The sequence below is a fragment of the Rutidosis leptorrhynchoides genome, chromosome 8 (genome assembly GCF_046630445.1).
Source record: "Rutidosis leptorrhynchoides isolate AG116_Rl617_1_P2 chromosome 8, CSIRO_AGI_Rlap_v1, whole genome shotgun sequence".
Taxonomy (NCBI): domain Eukaryota; kingdom Viridiplantae; phylum Streptophyta; class Magnoliopsida; order Asterales; family Asteraceae; genus Rutidosis; species Rutidosis leptorrhynchoides.
The window spans coordinates 115,634,277-115,651,856 of NC_092340.1; positions in this window are offsets into that span (position 1 = coordinate 115,634,277).

The following is a 17,580-nucleotide window of genomic DNA, read 5'->3' on the forward strand; positions in this document are numbered from 1 at the left end:
AAGTTCGGGTCACTACAGTACCTACCCGTTAAATAAATTTCGTCCCGAAATTTTAAGCTGTTGAAGGTGTTGACGAATCTTCTGGAAATAGATGCGGGTATTTCTTCTTCATCTGATCTTCACGCTCCCAGGTGAACTCGGGTCCTCTACGAGCATTCCATCGAACCTTAACAATTGGTATCTTGTTTTGCTTAAGTCTTTTAACCTCACGATCCATTATTTCGACGGGTTCTTCGATGAATTGGAGTTTTTCGTTGATTTGGATTTCATCTAACGGAATAGTGAGATCTTCTTTAGCAAAACATTTCTTCAAATTCGAGACGTGGAAAGTGTTATGTACAGCCGCGAGTTGTTGAGGTAACTCAAGTCGGTAAGCTACTGGTCCGACACGATCAATAATCTTGAATGGTCCAATATACCTTGGATTTAATTTCCCTCGTTTACCAAATCGAACAACGCCTTTCCAAGGTGAAACTTTAAGCATGACCATCTCTCCAATTTCAAATTCTATATCTTTTCTTTTAATGTCAGCGTAGCTCTTTTGTCGACTTTGGGCGGTTTTCAACCGTTGTTGAATTTGGATGATCTTCTCGGTAGTTTCTTGTATAATCTCCGGACCCGTAATCTGTCTATCCCCCACCTCACTCCAACAAATCGGAGACCTGCACTTTCTACCATAAAGTGCTTCAAACGGCGCCATCTCAATGCTTGAATGGTAGCTGTTGTTGTAGGAAAATTCTGCTAACGGTAGATGTCGATCCCAACTGTTTCCGAAATCAATAACACATGCTCGTAGCATGTCTTCAAGCGTTTGTATCGTCCTTTCGCTCTGCCCATCAGTTTGTGGATGATAGGCAGTACTCATGTCTAGACGAGTTCCTAATGCTTGCTGTAATGTCTGCCAGAATCTTGAAATAAATCTGCCATCCCTATCAGAGATAATAGAGATTGGTATTCCATGTCTGGAGACGACTTCCTTCAAATACAGTCGTGCTAACTTCTCCATCTTGTCATCTTCTCTTATTGGTAGGAAGTGTGCTGATTTGGTGAGACGATCAACTATTACCCAAATAGTATCAAAACCACTTGCAGTCCTTGGCAATTTAGTGATGAAATCCATGGTAATGTTTTCCCATTTCCATTCCGGGATTTCGGGTTGTTGAAGTAGACCTGATGGTTTCTGATGCTCAGCTTTGACCTTAGAACACGTCAAACATTCTCCTACGTATTTAGCAACATCGGCTTTCATACCCGGCCACCAAAAATGTTTCTTGAGATCCTTGTACATCTTCCCCGTTCCAGGATGTATTGAGTATCTGGTTTTATGAGCTTCTCTAAGTACCATTTCTCTCATATCTCCAAATTTTGGTACCCAAATCCTTTCAGCCCTATACCGGGTTCCGTCTTCCCGAATATAAAGATGCTTCTTCGATCCTTTGGGTATTTCATCCTTTAAATTTCCCTCTTTTAAAACTCCTTGTTGCGCCTCCTTTATTTGAGTAGTAATGTTATTATGAATCATTATATTCATAGATTTTACTCGAATGGGTTCTCTATCCTTCCTGCTCAAGGCATCGGCTACCACATTTGCCTTCCCCGGGTGGTAACGAATCTCAAAATCGTAATCATTCAATAATTCAATCCACCTACGCTGCCTCATATTCAGTTGTTTCTGATTAAATATGTGTTGAAGACTTTTGTGGTCGGTATATATAATACTTTTGACCCCATATAAGTAGTGCCTCCAAGTCTTTAATGCAAAAACAACCGCGCCTAATTCCAAATCATGCGTCGTATAATTTTGTTCGTGAATCTTCAATTGTCTAGACGCATAAGCAATCACCTTCGTTCGTTGCATTAATACACAACCGAGACCTTGCTTTGATGCGTCACAATAAATCACAAAATCATCATTCCCTTCAGGCAATGACAATATAGGTGCCGTAGTTAGCTTTTTCTTCAATAACTGAAACGCTTTCTCTTGTTCATCATTCCATTCAAATTTCTTCCCTTTATGCGTTAATGCAGTCAAGGGTTTTGCTATTCTGGGAAAGTCTTGGATGAACCTTCTGTAGTAACCAGCTAGTCCTAAAAACTGGCGTATGTGTTTCAGAGTTTTCGGGGTTTCCCACTTTTCAACAGTTTCTATCTTTGCCGGATCCACCTTAATACCTTCTTTGTTCACTATGTGACCGAGGAATTGAACTTCTTCCAACCAAAATGCACACTTTGAAAACTTAGCGTACAATTCTTCCTTCCTCAATACTTCTAACACCTTTCTCAAATGTTCACCGTGTTCTTGGTCATTCTTTGAGTAAATAAGTATGTCATCAATGAAAACAATGACAAACTTGTCAAGGTATGGTCCACACACTCGGTTCATAAGGTCCATGAACACAGCTGGTGCATTAGTTAAACCAAACGGCATGACCATAAACTCGTAATGACCGTAACGTGTTCTGAAAGCAGTCTTTGGAATATCATCTTCTTTCACCCGCATTTGATGATACCCGGAACGTAAGTCAATCTTTGAATAAACAGACGAGCCTTGTAGTTGATCAAATAAGTCGTCGATTCTCGGTAGTGGGTAGCGGTTCTTGATGGTAAGTTTGTTCAACTCTCGGTAGTCGATACACAACCTGAATGTACCATCTTTCTTCTTGACAAACAAAACAGGAGCTCCCCACGGTGATGTGCTTGGTCGAATGAAACCACGCTCTAAAAGTTCTTGTAATTGGCTTTGCAGTTCTTTCATCTCGCTGGGTGCGAGTCTGTAAGGAGCACGAGCTATTGGTGCAGCTCCTGGTACAAGATCTATTTGAAATTCAACGGATCGATGTGGGGGTAATCCCGGTAATTCTTTCGGAAATACATCGGGAAATTCTTTTGCAATGGGAACATCATTGATGCTCTTTTCTTCAGTTTGTACTTTCTCGACGTGTGCTAGAACAGCATAGCAACCTTTTCTTATTAGTTTTTGTGCCTTCAAATTACTAATAAGATGTAGCTTCGTGTTGCCCTTTTCTCCGTACACCATTAAGGGTTTTCCTTTTTCTCGTATAATGCGAATTGCATTTTTGTAACAAACGATCTCCGCTTTCACTTCTTTCAACCAGTCCATACCGATTATCACATCAAAACTCCCTAACTCTACTGGTATCAAATCAATCTTAAATGTTTCGCTAACCAGTTTAATTTCTCGATTCCGACATATATTATCTGCTGAAATTAATTTACCATTTGTTAATTCGAGTAAAAATTTACTATCCAAAGGCGTCAATGGACAACTTAATTTAGCACAAAAATCTCTACTCATATAGCTTCTATCCGCACCCGAATCAAATAAAACGTAAGCAGATTTATTGTCAATAAGAAACGTACCCGTAACAAGCTCCGGGTCTTCCTGTGCCTCTACCGCATTAATATTGAAAACTCTTCCACGGCCTTGTCCATTCGTGTTCTCCTGGTTCGGGCAATTTCTAATAATGTGGCCTGGTTTTCCACATTTATAACAAACTACATTGGCATAACTTGCTCCGACACTACTTGCTCCGCCATTACTCGTTCCGACACCATTTGTTCCTTTCGTTCTATTAACCCCTGGTCCGTAGACCTCACACTTCGCCGCGCTATGACCATTTCTTTTACACTTGTTGCAAAATTTGGTGCAGAACCCCGAGTGATTCTTTTCACACCTTTGGCATAGTTGCTTCTGATTGTTGTTGTTGTTGTGGTTATTATTGTTGTTGGGATGATTGTTGTAGTTGCTGTTGTTGTTGTTGTTGTTGTTGTTGTTGTTGTTGTTGGGCCGTTTGTTGTAGTTGCGATTGATGTTGCGATTGTTGGGATAATTGTTGCGATTATTGTTGTAATTGCTGTTGTTGTTGTATTGGTGATTCTTATCACCGTTTTCCTCCCACTTTCTTTTGACTTGCTTCACATTGGCCTCTTCAGCAGTCTGTTCTTTAATTCTTTCTTCAATCTGGTTCACTAGTTTGTGAGCCATTCTACATGCCTGTTGTATGGAGGCGGGCTCGTGTGAACTTATATCTTCTTGGATTCTTTCCGGTAATCCTTTCACAAACGCGTCGATCTTCTCTTCCTCATCTTCGAATGCTCCCGGACACAATAGGCACAATTCTGTGAATCGTCTTTCGTACGTGGTAATATCAAATCCTTGGGTTCGTAACCCTCTAAGTTCTGTCTTGAGCTTATTGACCTCGGTTCTGGGACGGTACTTCTCGTTCATCAAGTGCTTGAATGCTGACCACGGTAGTGCGTACGCATCATCTTGTCCCACTTGCTCTAGATAGGTATTCCACCATGTTAACGCAGAACCTGTGAAGGTATGCGTAGCGTACTTCACTTTGTCCTCTTCAGTACACTTACTTATGGCAAACACCGATTCAACCTTCTCGGTCCACCGTTTCAATCCGATCGGTCCTTCGGTTCCATCAAATTTCAAAGGTTTGCAGGCAGTGAATTCTTTGTAGGTGCATCCTACACGATTTCCTGTACTGCTAGATCCAAGGTTATTGTTGGTATGTAGCGCAGCCTGTACTGCGGCTATGTTTGAAGCTAGAAAAGTACGGAATTCCTCTTCATTCATATTCACGGTGTGTCGAGTAGTCGGTGCCATTTCCTTCAAAATAGTTAAATGGAACAAGTTAATCATACAGAATATTAAGAGTAGTTAATAGTATTTCGTAGCATAATATGAACTCATTTATAAAAGCTTTTTCTTCATATTAGCGTTTTATAAGTTTAAATTCGGGTAGTACCTACCCGTTAAGTTCATACTTAGTAGCTAATATACAATTCAACTACTACAATTCTATATGAAAAACTGATTATAATAATATTTCGCGTTCAAACTTTTATACAATATTTTACAAAATTACAATACCGCTTATTTTACATAAAGCATGAAATATAGCACACAATAACTTTGATACAAGATAGTTGTGAAGACAATTCTAGCTAGTACACAAGTCGTTCAGCAAAGGCAATAAAGACACGTAATTCATACGTCCAGAAACAAGTCATGCATTCTGGTTTTACTAGGACTACTTCCCATCCTTGGTCTTGTGCAACATAACCGTTATGGCCGTTGATAAGACAGCGTGTTGTAACGTCATCAAAGGGACGAGGGTTACGTAATGTCCAACAGTCCCGTAATAATCTAAAAACCTCATTTCTTACCCCAATTACCGACTCCGTCACTTGTGGAAACGTTTTGTTTAATAGTTGTAGCCCGATGTTCTTGTTCTCACTTTGGTGAGAAGCGAACATTACTAATCCGTAAGCATAACATGCTTCTTTATGTTGCATGTTAGCCGCTTTTTCTAAATCACGAAGTCCAATATTCGGATATATTGAGTCAAAATAATTTCTTAACCCGTTGCGTAAAATAGCATTTGGGTTCCCCGCAATATATGCGTCAAAGTAAACACATCGTAACTTATGGGTTTCCCAATGTGATATCCCCCATCTTTCAAACGAAAGTCTCTTATAAACCAAGACATTCTTGGAACGTTCTTCGAATGTCTTACAAAATGATCTCGCCTTAAATAGTTGTGCCGAAGAATTCTGGCCGACTCTAGACAAGATTTCATCAATCATGTCTCCGGGTAGGTCTCTTAAAATATTGGGTTGTCTATCCATTTTGTGTTTTTAAACTGTAAAATAGACAAGAGTTAGATTCATAAAAAAAATACTTATTAATACAAGCAATTTTTACATATATCATAAAGCATAAGAACACTATATTCCATATATTACACCACACGAATACAACTATCTTATTCCGACTCGCTCGTTTCTTCTTCTTCGGTTTTGGTTCGTTTTGTCAAGTTTCTAGGGATATATGATGTTCCCCTAATACGAGCCGTCGTTGTCCACATTGGTTTAGAAAAACCTGGTGGTTTAGAGGTTCCCGGGTCATTGTTACAACTTAAGGACTTCGGGGGTTGACGATACATATAAAGTTCATCGGGGTTGGAATTAGATTTCTCTATTTTTATGCCCTTTCCCTTATTATTTTCTTTTGCCTTTTTAAATTCAGTTGGGGTAATTTCTATAACATCATCGGAATTCTCGTCGGAATCCGATTCATCGGAGAATTGGTAATCCTCCCAATATTTTGCTTCCTTGGCGGAAACACCATTGACCATAATTAACTTTGGTCGGTTGGTTGAGGATTTTCTTTTACTTAACTGTTTTATTATTTCCCCCACCGGTTCTATTTCTTCATCCGGTTCCGATTCTTCTTCCGGTTCCGATTCTTCTTCCGGTTCCGACTCTTCTTCCGGTTCCTCTTCGGGAACTTGTGAATCAGTCCACAAATCATTCCAATTTACATTTGACTCTTCATTATTATTAGGTGAGTCAATGGGACTTGTTCTAGAGGTAGACATCTATCACATAATATCAAACACGTTAAGAGATTAATATATCACATAATATTCATATGTTAAAAATATATAGTTTCCAACAAAAATGTTAAGCAATCATTTTTAAAGAAAACACGGTCGAAGTCCAGACTCACTAATGCATCCTAACAAACTCGATAAGACACACTAATGCAAATTTTCTGGTTCTCTAAGACCAACGCTCGGATACCAACTGAAATGTCCCGTTCTTATTGATTAAAAACGTTCCATATTAATTGATTTCGTTGCGAGGTTTTGACCTCTATATGAGACGTTTTTCAAAGACTGCATTCATTTTTAAACAAACCATAACCTTTATTTCATCAATAAAGGTTTAAAAAGCTTTACGTAGATTATCAAATAATGATAATCTAAAATATCCTGTTTACACACGACCATTACATAATGGTTTACAATACAAATATGTTACAACAAAATAAGTTTCTTGAATGCAGTTTTTACACAATATCATACAAGCATGGACTCCAAATCTTGTCCTTATTTAAGTATGCGACAGCGGAAGCTCTTAATAATCACCTGAGAATAAACATGCTTAAAACGTCAACAAAAATGTTGGTGAGTTATAGGTTTAACCTATATATATCAAATCGTAACAATAGACCACAAGATTTCATATTTCAATACACATCCCATACATAGAGATAAAAATCATTCATATGGTGAACACCTGGTAACCGACAATAACAACATGCATATATAAGAATATCCCCATCATTCCGGGACACCCTTCGGATATGATATAAATTTCGAAGTACTAAAGCATCCGGTACTTTGGATGGGGTTTGTTAGGCCCAATAGATCTATCTTTAGGATTCGCGTCAATTAGGGTGTCTGTTCCCTAATTCTTAGATTACCAGACTTAATAAAAAGGGGCATATTCGATTTCGATAATTCAACCATAGAATGTAGTTTCACGTACTTGTGTCTATTTTGTAAATCATTTATAAAACCTGCATGTATTCTCATCCCAAAAATATTAGATTTTAAAAGTGGGACTATAACTCACTTTCACAGATTTTTACTTCGTCGGGAAGTAAGACTTGGCCACTGGTTGATTCACGAACCTATAACAATATATACATATATATCAAAGTATGTTCAAAATATATTTACAACACTTTTAATATATTTTGATGTTTTAAGTTTATTAAGTCAGCTGTCCTCGTTAGTAACCTACAACTAGTTGTCCACAGTTAGATGTACAGAAATAAATCGATAAATATTATCTTGAATCAATCCACGACCCAGTGTATACGTATCTCAGTATTGATCACAACTCAAACTATATATATTTTGGAATCAACCTCAACCCTGTATAGCTAACTCCAACATTCACATATAGAGTGTCTATGGTTGTTCCGAAATATATATAGATGTGTCGACATGATAGGTCGAAACATTGTATACGTGTCTATGGTATCTCAAGATTACATAATATATAATACAAGTTGATTAAGTTATGGTTGGAATAGATTTGTTACCAATTTTCACGTAGCTAAAATGAGAAAAATTATCCAATCTTGTTTTACCCATAACTTCTTCATTTTAAATCCGTTTTGAGTGAATCAAATTGCTATGGTTTCATATTGAACTCTATTTTATGAATCTAAACAAAAAAAGTATAGGTTTCTAGTCGGAAAAATAAGTTACAAGTCGTTTTTGTAAAGGTAGTCATTTCAGTCGAAAGAACGACGTCTAGATGACCATTTTAGAAAACATACTTCCACTTTGAGTTTAACCATAATTTTTGGATATAGTTTCATGTTCATAATAAAAATCATTTTCTCAGAATAACAACTTTTAAATCAAAGTTTATCATAGTTTTTAATTAACTAACCCAAAACAGCCCGCGGTGTTACTACGACGGCGTAAATCCGGTTTTACGGTGTTTTTCGTGTTTCCAGGTTTTAAATCATTAAGTTAGCATATCATATAGATATAGAACATGTGTTTAGTTGATTTTAAAAGTCAAGTTAGAAGGATTAACTTTTGTTTGCGAACAAGTTTAGAATTAACTAAACTATGTTCTAGTGATTACAAGTTTAAACCTTCGAATAAGATAGCTTTATATGTATGAATCGAATGATGTTATGAACATCATTACTACCTTAAGTTCCTTGGATGAACCTACTGGAAAAGAGAAAAATGGATCTAGCTTCAATGGATCCTTGGATGGCTCAAAGTTCTTGAAGCAAAATCATGACACGAAAACAAGTTCAAGTAAGATCATCACTTGAAATAAGATTGTTATAGTTATAGAAATTGAACCAAAGTTTGAATATGATTATTACCTTGTATTAGAATGATAACCTACTGTAAGAAACAAAGATTTCTTGAGGTTGGATGATCACCTTACAAGATTGGAAGTGAGCTAGCAAACTTGAAAGTATTCTTGATTTTATGAAACTAGAACTTTTGGAATTTATGAAGAACACTTAGAACTTGAAGATAGAACTTGAGAGAGTTCAATTAGATGAAGAAAATTGAAGAATGAAAGTGTTTGTAGGTGTTTTTGGTCGTTGGTGTATGGATTAGATATAAAGGATATGTAATTTTGTTTTCATGTAAATAAGTCATGAATGATTACTCATATTTTTGTAATCTTATGAGATATTTCATGCTAGTTGCCAAATGATGGTTCCCACATGTGTTAGGTGACTCACATGTGAAAGGACCCGTTCATATACATTATAAACGATTCACAATAGTTGATTACATTGCGAGGTATTTGACCTCTATATGATACATTTTACAAACATTGCATTCGTTTTTAAAAGACAATCTTTCTTTACATCGAAAATTGACATGTATGCATACCATTTCATAATATCCAAACTATAAATGACCTAATCTGTCATTTACTTAATAATAATCTTTAATGAACTTCAACGACTCGAATGCAACGTCTTTTGAAATATGTCATGAATGACTCCAAGTAATATCTTTAAAATGAGCTAATGCACAGCGGAAGATCTCTTTCAAACCTGAGAATAAACATGCTTTCAAGTGTCAACCAAAAGGTTGGTGAGTTCATTAGTTTATCATAATCATTTATTTCCATCTTTTTAATAGACCACAAGAATTTCATTTCCAGTTCTCATAAATATACGTCCCATGCATAGAGACAAAAATAATCATTCAAATGGTGAACACCTGGTAACCGACATTAACAATATGCATATAAGAATATCCCCTATCATTCCGGGATCCTCCTTCGGACATGATATAAATTTCGAAGTACTAAAGCATCCGGTACTTTGGATGGGGTTTGTTAGGCCCAATAGATCTATCTTTAGGATTCGCGTCAATTAGGGTGTCTGTTCCCTAATTCTTAGATTACCAGACTTAATAAAAAGGGGCATATTCAATTTCAATAATTCAACCATATAATGTAGTTTCGATTACTTGTGTCTATTTCGTAAAACATTTATAAAAATTGCGCATGTATTCTCAGCCCAAAAATATAAAGGGTAAAAAGGCAAATGAAACTCACCATACTGTATTTTGTAGTAAAAATACATATAACATCATTGAACAAGTGTAAGGTTGGCCTTGGATTCACGAACGTATCAATATTGAGGTTCAATATTGTAGGAAAGGTACGTAGACGCAATGGAGGTGACAAACACTAGTTTAACCTCACAAGTATACCCATGAACAATACCCATCACCTCCATAACCATAACTCATAATTTCCTTAGCTCTATCCCGCTCATAAAACCCGTTTTGAAATAACTCGCCCATGACCTCGTCGTAGTATTTTATGTATAATAATACTAATAATAATAATAATAATAACACTAACAATAATAATAATAAATATAATTATAGAGAGAGTGTGAGAGATAGATAGTTAGAAAACAATTATGATCGATCCTATATATATAGATTTATAAATAATATAATAATATAATATAATATTAATAAAAATTAAAAACATGTTGCATAGTGAGCCGCCACCAAAATATGTCGGCACAAGATTACACGTTTCGTGTAGATAGGTACACGATTCGTGTATGGTGTCTTCATGAAAGTTGTAGATTTTTGAGTTACGGTCGTTTGGACACCGGAATCACCCTTTTTCGAGTCAGTATGATTTAGTTATGATTTTTCTCGTGCAAGTGCGCAGGTTTAGTGATTTCCAACATTTTAACTTTCAATCTTGTGATGAAATGTTGTAGTCTTTTGGTGCTCATTAGAAATCTTTATTTTATATTTATTTTTATTTTTATATCATTGAAAATCCATAAAAATATTTTATAATCAAATTCTATTATATCGAAAAAAATGTGTTTGTACTAAATTGAATAAATATAATTTAGTTTTCCAGAATTAGTTATATTCAAAATCATTCTTTAAAAGGTTTCATCTATATCGTAAAACGTCTTCAATATTAAGAAAACTAAATAATTAACCTACCAAGTGACACAAGTCAATCATTGCAAGGTACGCTTTTGATAATTAAACGAGACTCTCCGCTAACCTCTGTCTAATCCTCAATAATAACACTTTTGTTCTTACATGGAATCACTTTACTAAATATTCCGAATACCGTTAAAAGTAAGAGTTTTCTAATTCAAGTGGACCTCATAACAAAGACTCGTAATTATAATTCAATGTACCTGATAAATCAATCACTTGATATTATCTTTTAATCTCATTGATAAACTTACATCGAACAAATACGTTCAAGTAAAGTATTATTCACTAACTACTGTGATAGCATTTCTATGTTCATAAAATAGATCTCGTAGCTTATATTCATATCAACTAATTCGTTCAATGCTTTCAAGTCACATAATAATCTCATAATCTATTTTTGTATCACCAAGTTCTTAAATGTTTTATCAATATTTCTTAGCTTAAAAAAAATACACATATGTACATACACATACATTTCTATTTACACATTTTTGTTCGTGAATCGTCAGACATGGTCAAAGGGTAATTGATTACATGAATATAGTTTTCAAACTTTTCGAGACTCAACATTACAGATTTTGCTTATCGTGTCGGATACATATAAAGATTAAAGTTTAAATTTGATCGGAAATTTCCGGGTCACTACAGTACCTACCCGTTAAAAGAAATTTCGTCCCGAAATTTGATAGAGGTCGTCATAGCTAATAGTAAGAATGTTATTATGACGAATATAAGCTGATACATAGAGTTTTATCATGATTAAGAAGTACGGATAAAATAATTCGATTTCTCGAAGCGTATGAGTGAAGCTATCGTAAAAGAGCGAAATGAGTAAATGTAGATTTGTTTTAACTGATGACGTAGCTATGATTGATTTCCGGAATTTAAGGGATTTAAAGAAAATTTTCGTAATAAGATTTGGTTCTTCGGCGACTTAGGAAATCAGGATCTTCTTTGAGTAAATGTAATAATCTGTTCCGATTGCTCTGTCGGATATTTTTCTATAAATCCACCCTCTTTGTTTCCTTACAACTCACACCTTCTATTCTTTCTCCTCAGTTCATACTTTAAAACATTCGTCAATATGCTCCATCCCATTTTGATCCTTGATATACTCTTAATTTTTACATCTGTCATCCTTCTCTTTCATCTACCACCGGAAGATTTTATTTACTTCTACTATTATCTTGGGGTTATAGTGTTATTAATTTTTCCGTGCCTTTACGTGGCAATACGTATTGATATGCACGGTTTGTAGCTTCAGGGTGGTTGTTGAGTTTTATATCTTCCCTTATATTTCGATGCCCCTGCATCTGTCTTCTATAATCATTGTCACCCATAATTAATATTCTCTTTTATTTGCTGCGGTTTATGCTCCAATTTCTAGTTTGGAGCTTCATTCTTTCGTTTCCTCTTCCCGTCCTCGAGTCAAGCGAGTAATGGTCCAGAATTTGCAGTTATGAATTTCGGAATGAACATAGTTAATGTTCTAAGAAGGAAATCTTAATGATGCGATTTTGACTTGTCAAATTACCAGAATATCCTGTAAAAGATCGAATCATCAAGAAATATTTTCTTGCTATGTTTAAGGATTAGATCGAATGTAAGAGTCGTGTAAATGGCACATGATGATGGTGCTGTGAATCATCACATCCCATTAGAACTTAACATGACCTACTGTAATATAATGACGTTGATCAAGTGTCATTATATTATATTAACTCATGTATCAGTTCCCAACACTACTTCAAAAACATTCATATTCGAATTTTTCAGTATTTAGAAACTAACACAGTTTCTTTTTATGTTGCAGATATTACAGAGAGATAATTGATTTCAAATGAGAATACTTATGAAAATATCTTCAGAATTATCAAGGATATTTATAATGAAAGATACTATGATATCTTAGACTATTCAAGATATGATGATGATGAATAATATTTGTCTGTGGAGATTTAGAATAAGAAATAAGGTGTTCGCTAACGAGTTCAGCAGGCACTGAATCATTTGGATCCTTTGAAGGCAGATTCAGTCTCTGTGATTTGTCCATGGCTTCCTTCATACTTTGCTCAATCCATTTTTCAGTACCAAATCCTTTCTTTTTCTGAGCTTTACCAACTCACTATCTTTTATCATCAAACTTTTGACCGTTTAAACCATCTACCATTTTTATGTTTCCTCTGCATTTAATGCAATAATATCTGAATCTCTGGTTATCAATCTGAGGTGGGTTCAGAAGAATCGTGTTTTAGATGATTAAACGCTGGTGGTAATATGGTGGAATATGAAAGGTTCCCCAGTAATAATGACGAAAGGGCAACGTATCTATCAGGGTTATAATAAGACTGGTCCGACTGAAAAAATCGAAGTTGACTTGCTGGATCCGTGACAAAATTGGCTACTTTGAAAAGGAATCGAAATGTTGTTCTTGCTAGAAGAATTCGACGCAGGTACATGTTAGATTATGACTTTGGTTTCGAGAGTTTTTCAGGTACAAAACTTCGGGTAACGTGTGGTTGGATCATCATCTCAATTGTTTATTATTTGAAGTGTCTTCTAGAATTTCGGAGGGTTTTGATTGCAGATTGTCATAGTCAATATCCAAATGATGAAATCGTCCTAAATCCCGAATGATTTCTCATATCCATCTTGTGTGTTACGATTAAAAGTGATGTGCTATCACAGTTTTGAAGTCAAAGTATAGCTTTGAAAAATATAAGGATCTAAGAGTGATGATTTTGGTTGTATCTCGAGTTGAATTCTGAAATTCCCAAAATCAGAATATGTAATTAGATTCGAATGAGTATGATTGTTTTGATTTCTATAGAAGAATGTATATTGGTTTAGTTGATGATTATTGAATCAGAATTGAAGAATGTAACATATTAATTGTGATTTTATATATCTCTCGGGTATTACCTACCCGTTAAAAAAATTTCACATATAATATTTTGAACAAGAATTCTCATTACAATCTTTATGAAAATATATGTGGGTATATTTTCTTCAGATGTAGTACAGATTCAATGAGTTAATATCATACTAAGCTCATTTGATTTTCGGATTGAATTAGAAATGAATTTTCTCTAAAACATTAGAGATTACATAAACTTTGCGGAGTATTTCACTAATGTAATCAATGCTTCAATATTTAAATGTATTTCCTTAGTGAATCATGCTGATGCTCATGTAACTCTTGCTAACTTCGCCAGATACGAATATTGTTTTCCCGTAAATTTCGGGTATATCAAAGATGAAAGTGTATAATCAAACATGTTATTGAATGATACACTTGATTTATTATGAAATAAAATTCATTGAGTTGAAGCAGAGATTGTAGTTAACAATGATTAAATTGTTAACGAAGAATGTACATCATAGCAAATTAGTAATATGAATTAACCAGATAGTTAAGTTCCATACATAATAGCTTAGTACAGAAAGATTTATTATGGTAAAAAAAATTTTATAGAATATACATATAAATTCTTCGGAGGAACTGAGTTAATACTTCATAACTCGTTGATACAATATACTTGTTATTAATTTGTAATGGTTTCCACAGTGATTCTTGAATTGGCGAAACTTGTGAGGTTAGAGGTGCTGACGATTCTAACAATGTTGACAGCATTGACTGTGTTGGTGAGGCTATTGGTACTGCTGATGATGTTGGTAAAACAAGTCTAGCTTGTACCTTACGCACCAGTCTTGTTAGGGTTTCGGTTCTTCTCTCTATCATCTCTGTCCACTCATCTGGTTTACGGTTAAGGCTGAGATAGATAATCTCTAAAACTTTAGAGATTACCTAATCACCACAGAATGTTTCTCCGATGAAGTTATGAATCAATACTTCATCGTTTGTTGTTGTTGGTACTCCTTGGTATCTTTGGTGCGTGTGACGTTGATATCCGATATACAGATTGGGATATTGAGGTGTGTGATGCGAATGTGATTGTTGGTGGTGGTAATGATCCTGTTGATGTTAATAATGGTGGTTGATGTTGATGTCGGTGATGCTGCTGGTGCTTTTAGTATTGAGACTTGCGATGTGGATGTTACTGGCGGTACTGGTTACGCTGCTGGTGCTGCTGATGGTGTTTGTAACCTTCGCACCGTATTCTCCAAAGCCACTACCCGAGCGCGAAGCTCGTTAACTTCTTCTATTACACCGGGGTGATCGTCGGTTCGGACGAGCGGATAAATATAATCAAGAATTTGGTGTAGTATATAATCGTGACGAGATACTCTGGAGATGAGAGAGAAAATGGTTTCTCGAACAGGTTCGCCGGTAAGTGCTTCAGGTTCATTGTCAATAGGGCAATTTGGTGGATGGAAAGGATCACCTTCTTCTTGTCTCCAATAATTGAGGAGGCTACGAACCCATCCCCATTTCATCCAGAATAGGTGATGACTGATTGGTTGATCTATTCCGGTCATACTTCTTTTGGAGCTGGAATGAGACTCCATATCGGAATAGCTGTCGTAATCTGAGGAATTCGAACTGGTTGAGGGATCCATCTCGTATGATCAAGGGAATGAATTTTTGATATGAAATAGATTATAGGAGTTAGATTTGATATCTTTCTATACATAATTTACATATGTATATATAATACCAAAATCCCATAAATTACGGAGAATCTTTGAAAAATGTCAGTCAAAGTTCACAGTATCAGATATGCTAAGATAAGAATTCGTCTATACACTATTATGCAATAAATGCAGGAAAGCGCGTCTAGACTTAAAAATGATAAGCAGGTAATTTTCGACACGAAATGATAAGCAAAACTTTTGACATGCAGACACGGTCGAAGTCCAGACTCACTAATGTATCCTAACGACTTATCAGTTAGACACACTAATGCAGACCTGGTTCGCTAAGACCACCGCTCTGATACCAACTGAAAGGACCCGTTCATATACATTATAAATGATTCACAATAGTTGATTACATTGCGAGGTATTTGACCTCTATATGATACATTTTACAAACATTGCATTCGTTTTTAAAAGACAATCTTTCTTTACATCGAAAATTGACATGTATGCATACCATTTCATAATATCCAAACTATAAATGACCTAATCTGTCATTTACTTAATAATAATCTTTAATGAACTTCAACGACTCGAATGCAACGTCTTTTGAAATATGTCATGAATGACTCCAAGTAATATCTTTAAAATGAGCTAATGCACAGCGGAAGATCTCTTTCAAACCTGAGAATAAACATGCTTTCAAGTGTCAACCAAAAGGTTGGTGAGTTCATTAGTTTATCATAATCATTTATTTCCATCTTTTTAATAGACCACAAGAATTTCATTTCCAGTTCTCATAAATATACGTCCCATGCATAGAGACAAAAATAATCATTCAAATGGTGAACACCTGGTAACCGACATTAACAATATGCATATAAGAATATCCCCTATCATTCCGGGATCCTCCTTCGGACATGATATAAATTTCGAAGTACTAAAGCATCCGGTACTTTGGATGGGGTTTGTTAGGCCCAATAGATCTATCTTTAGGATTCGCGTCAATTAGGGTGTCTGTTCCCTAATTCTTAGATTACCAGACTTAATAAAAAGGGGCATATTCAATTTCAATAATTCAACCATATAATGTAGTTTCGATTACTTGTGTCTATTTCGTAAAACATTTATAAAAATTGCGCATGTATTCTCAGCCCAAAAATATAAAGGGTAAAAAGGCAAATGAAACTCACCATACTGTATTTTGTAGTAAAAATACATATAACATCATTGAACAAGTGTAAGGTTGGCCTTGGATTCACGAACGTATCAATATTGAGGTTCAATATTGTAGGAAAGGTACGTAGACGCAATGGAGGTGACAAACACTAGTTTAACCTCACAAGTATACCCATGAACAATACCCATCACCTCCATAACCATAACTCATAATTTCCTTAGCTCTATCCCGCTCATAAAACCCGTTTTGAAATAACTCGCCCATGACCTCGTCGTAGTATTTTATGTATAATAATACTAATAATAATAATAATAATAACACTAACAATAATAATAATAAATATAATTATAGAGAGAGTGTGAGAGATAGATAGTTAGAAAACAATTATGATCGATCCTATATATATAGATTTATAAATAATATAATAATATAATATAATATTAATAAAAATTAAAAACATGTTGCATAGTGAGCCGCCACCAAAATATGTCGGCACAAGATTACACGTTTCGTGTAGATAGGTACACGATTCGTGTATGGTGTCTTCATGAAAGTTGTAGATTTTTGAGTTACGGTCGTTTGGACACCGGAATCACCCTTTTTCGAGTCAGTATGATTTAGTTATGATTTTTCTCGTGCAAGTGCGCAGGTTTAGTGATTTCCAACATTTTAACTTTCAATCTTGTGATGAAATGTTGTAGTCTTTTGGTGCTCATTAGAAATCTTTATTTTATATTTATTTTTATTTTTATATCATTGAAAATCCATAAAAATATTTTATAATCAAATTCTATTATATCGAAAAAAATGTGTTTGTACTAAATTGAATAAATATAATTTAGTTTTCCAGAATTAGTTATATTCAAAATCATTCTTTAAAAGGTTTCATCTATATCGTAAAACGTCTTCAATATTAAGAAAACTAAATAATTAACCTACCAAGTGACACAAGTCAATCATTGCAAGGTACGCTTTTGATAATTAAAC